This window comes from Cibotium barometz, chromosome 26 (genome assembly GCF_041138505.1).
Source record: "Cibotium barometz isolate CiBa-2024 chromosome 26, ASM4113850v1, whole genome shotgun sequence".
NCBI lineage: Eukaryota > Viridiplantae > Streptophyta > Polypodiopsida > Cyatheales > Cibotiaceae > Cibotium > Cibotium barometz.
In genome coordinates this window covers 2,756,092-2,761,117 of record NC_141071.1, presented here as the reverse complement: position 1 = coordinate 2,761,117, position 5,026 = coordinate 2,756,092, and the positions used below count along the sequence as shown (strand labels likewise).

General features: G+C 39.0%; 1 pseudogene; it reads left to right on the top strand.

Annotated features, from left to right (window-relative positions):
• Positions 1-500: 500 nt before the first annotated feature.
• Positions 501-4,587, top strand: LOC147623572 (UDP-rhamnose/UDP-galactose transporter 2-like; annotated as a pseudogene).
• Positions 4,588-5,026: the final 439 nt, after the last annotated feature.

Here is a 5,026-nt window from a genome sequence, read left to right as displayed (position 1 = left end):
TGGAAGAGGAGTTATGGGATTATTGTAATGCCTCCTCAGGGAATCCATCTGAGAAAAGAAGCTCCTTCATGTCATGGTGTGTCGAGTTTATGCATTCGTTATCCGGGTATTAGATCTCCGTAGCGCCGCTACGAGTGCTACCACAGGAGGGGACGGTCTCTAGCTCACCACCCAGCCGCTGCAGAGGAAGAATGAGGATTGCCCCTCATCCCCTAGGCTATATAGTATGTGGCCTGTCGTCCACACTAGCCTAGCTGTCCATGACTCTACATGGGCGTCCTCTCCCACTGAACCCCGGCCACGTCCTCGGCCATCCGGTCTGTCACCCTGTCGGTCAAAGGCATTACAGCCTACGTGACATTACTCCCTCCATTTATGCAAAAATAGTAAATTTTGGCCCTCTGGTTTGGCTGTGGGACTGCCTTGAAGATAGTCGGTTCCACACAAACAGAGTGATATTCTGACCTTATTTTGCATCCAAATGGTACACCCTTGCTGTTATGGCCTCAGAAGACTATGCTCCAACAGATGTGCAAGTCTACACAATTTCTGTCCAGCGAGTCGTGGAACCGTCTAAGGTTGTGGAACCGCCTAGGTCCCAGTTAAGTCAAGAGTGAGCAGAATGAGTTCCACAACATTAGGATAGCAAAAGAAACTAGATACAGAGCAAGAAGAGAAACGAACCGTAGAAGATGATGAGGATCCAGAGCCTATAGTAGAGAGAGACTGTGAAGAAGCAGCATTTGCAGATACATGTGATAAGTCATCGGTGGATATGAACATAGAATCTGATTGCTTGCTAATTGAATTTTATCCCACTAATTCAAGGTTACTATTGGTCCGAGTTTACCACTAGTCCGAGTTTAGGATTGGTCCGAGATTACTTTAGTGTTTGACTTATTTAGTCATGAAGCCGAGTATACTTGTGGTCCGAGTTTACTCCTCGTAGAAGCATGAGTGCTATATTGAACAATAAGGTGATTTTTGATACACATTAAAGATTTAGAGCACGAGTGCAATATTGAACAAAGGTTGTAATTTTATTGTGCATGATTGTCATTGTAGGGTATTTACAAATAGGACTATTGCTTGACGTCCTCTGTTGCTTGACTCCCATAGCTCGATGCTCGTGGCCATCACATCCTACCCTAGTGCTTGGGTTTTGTGCAGGTAGGCTCCATTTTCTTTCTATAAAATAGCATGAATGAATGTATCTCATTCCTAAAAATCTGTAAGTTATGTAATTATAATAAATTAAAATATATTATTATAAAATGAGAATTAGACTTATACTTTTTGAGTAAATGTGTTGTAAAAACGGAGAAGAGAGGTCGGGGCCGGGGCCGAGGCCGAGGCCGCAGCATGTGAGGAGGTGGACAAGGATATGGATGTCTCGGGGAGTCCAGTAAGTCTATGAATCTAGGCACACATTGTCCACATGTTTATCATTTCTAGAGAATACTAATATTATCCATGAATAAAGGTCGAGCACATGGGCATGGCACTGAAGAAAGTTGCTCGAAGAAGAGACTATGATACCTTCTCCCCAGTGGAGGTATTTGAGAAGCACCCAGATGAGGACGACTTGGAGGTTCTTTGATCTCCTACACCTGGCATGGCCAAGAATGAGGTACTCTTCCAAGTTTCTTATGGCGTGATCGAGTGCATGAGCCCTAATTTGGGCAATGAAAAAACCCACCTAGAAAGGTAATATTTGCAATTATAATTTTTTTTAGTATCATGTAATATTATGTTTTAAGATGACATCACATAATCTTGTTGATATACGTTGAGAGAGGGTGTCATGACCATCCATTTCACATGCACGCACTTAGGATTGAGTGCTGAAATGGAGGGTAGACTAATTGATAATGACTTTCAAACGAAAGCCTCAACAAAAACAATGAATATGTTTGCGATGTAAGTACACCTTAAAACCACTTTGTACAATGAAAATGAATGTGACAATTGTGTCTTCCTAACCTCAAGTTCTTGTAGTTTGATGGAAAACAAGCTACCACACGACATTTTCAAGGAAATTTGGTTTGTGGATAGTTTGTGGTATGCATATGTGCCATCCAGGCTTTAGAGTCATACGACGATGGATAACTTTTTTGGGCCCTTGGACTTTGCAGAGCATACACTTGCTTTCTTTCCTATCTTGCACATGTAATACTATGATGGAAGCCCTTTATGTAATACTTTATCTTGCAAGTATTTTTGAAACTTAAAAAAGTTTCTTTTGCAGAAATAATTGGGTTCTAGTGGCAATTTTCAATGGCCACAAGGTCCGTATCCCAGGTTTTCCAAGAGGGAAAACAACAATATTGTTCTTCGACTCTTTGCCCATGTGCACTCTGTCGAATTTTTTAGACGATGCGTACTAGTAAGTTTCTAAACTATAACTTTTCTTCCCTTGTGTCATAATATTTTATAACAATATACATATAATGACATGTTTTATGGCAAAGTGTTATGGCATCTTAATAGACATTGCTCTAGCCTGGCAATGAAGCATGAGTTGGAGAACCCGCACGACCACTGTCTCACACAAGAGGTGGAGGTCTATGGAATTAGAGTTTAGGGTAAGCATTTACATGTATTTTTGCATCATAGATAATCATAATATGTAATTTCTCCTATGTGGTAGGTACCCGATTAGCCTAATGACATGGATTGTGGCTTGTATGTAATGGCCACAATGTGGTCTTTGATCGACGGAGCTATAATTGGTAGCCGAAAGGAACATTGGGTAGGTTGTGTTTATGTTTTGAATGTATTTTGGCTTGGGATTCATGCTTAACCTAATTGTTATTTTGTTCCTTGTTTTTAATAGTTGAAATCAAATTGGTACACGTATGAAGATCACATTTTATATTGATGATATGGATCTTGGTCTGATCTTGTGTTTAGTCAGATTTTCTATTGATGATATGGATCTTGTAAAACATTTTCTATCGATGATATGTATTTAGTTACATTTTGTTCCATGAGCTGTAATCTTGTCTGATATGGATCTTGTCACATTTTGAAATATATAATTTTGTCTCTTTTTTTATGTATCTTATCACATTTTGAAATATATGATCTTGTCTCATTTTCGATTCCGTATTCAATCTCATCCTTCTTTTTTTAAATTGAATGCAAATTGCCATGATTAATTGATTTGTCCACTGATCCATATGTTGTCTACACATCTAGTCCCTTGATTGGTGATATTGCTCTTAAAATGCATTACATTAGTTCTAGGTTATAGTTATGAGCTTCTTTTTTTGGGTTATGTTGTTGTAATTTTGCATGTTTTGTTGTGCTAACCTTTGATTGGTTGCCTCCGCAGTACATCCATTGTTTGCATGAATCTAGGCCTCATGCTCAACTCCATCGGATTTTATCAGGTGTGCCTTTTTTTTCATGTTCAGAACTCACCTTGCCACTATGCATTATATGGTAGGTCAACCAATCATAGTGTTATTGGCATATACATCTAAGAAGAAATATTGGATTGTTGTGTAGATCTCAAAATTAAGCATGATACCAGTTGTTTGTGTTCTTGAATTATTGCTTCATCATAAAACTTATACCAGAAAAGTTAAAGCTGTAGTTATTGTGGTGGTTATTAGAGTGGGGGTGTGCACTATGACAGATGTACATATCAACTTGCATCTTTGCAGTAGATTGTAAGTCTTCATCAATAACTCTCAGTATATAGCTGAGTTAAGAGGTCATCCAGTATTTCACTAATTTGTGCTTATCAATAGTTAAAGCAATGGGCGCCATTAAGGATTAATGGAGTACTAGTTAGCAATCCACTAGCCATATTTGTCCACAGCATACGTACATCTTATTGTTTGTGGATCTGAAGGGAGGTCGCCCCATGGCGTCTAAGAAATAGGGCGCCATATTTTCTGATGTGGGCACATGGGCCATGAATGTCATTAGCTCAGTGGGTATCATCATGGCCAACAAGCAGGTCATGTCTACGCAGGGCTACGATTTCAGATTAGTATTTGATCTCATCCTTATTTTTTAAATTGAATGCAATTTCCCATGATTTGTTGATTTGTCCACTGATCCATATGTTGTCCACACATCTAGACCCCTGCTGATATTGCTCTTAAAAAGCATTACATTAGTTCTAGGTTGCAGTTACGAGCTTCTTTTTTTCTGGCTATGTTGTTGTAATTTTGCATGTTTTGTTATGCTAACCTTTGATTGGTTACCTCCGCACAGTGACTACATCCACTGTTTGCATCATGAATCTAAGCGTCATGCTTAGTAAAATGGCACCGATTATTCAAGCATGGATCTTTAGAACTGCTCAGTAAAAGGGCACCGATTCAGGTTTAATCGCTACTTGTGTTTGGTCCCTTTTGTGACTACATGTTGAATGGGCGAAAGCTTTTGAATTATCACTTCTCACTTGGCTCTCTTGTAAGTCACAGATCTATCTTTTCTTGATGCAAATTAGTGCTAGCAATGCATGGGCTTACTTACACACAGTCTGAGTTTACTTTTGCTGTGTAGAAATTACAATGCTCTGCTTGGAAAGCAAACCCGGACTGTGAAAGTAATCTCAGACTGATCTGAGTTTACTTTCATAGTCCGGGTTTACTTTTATTGTGTGCAAAAATTACAATGCTAACTGTGAAAGTAAACTCGGACCAATCCGAGCTTACTTTCACATTTCGAGAAAACTTTAGCTTTGCACAAATTACAATGCTCTCCTTGGAAAGTAAACTCAGACGGTGAAAGTAAACTTGGATCAGTCCGAGTTTACTTTCACAGTCCGAGATCACTTTTGAAGAAACTATAATGCTCTACCTAGAAAGTAAACTCAAACTTTGAAAGTAAACTCGGACCGCTCGAAGTTTACTTTCACAGTCTGAGATAACTTTAGCTATGCAGGAATTACAATGCTCTGCTTGGAAAGTAAACTCAAACTGTGAAAGTAAACTCAAATCAATCGGAGTTTACTTTCACAGTCGGAGATAACTTTAGCTATGCAAAAATTACAATGCTTTGCCTG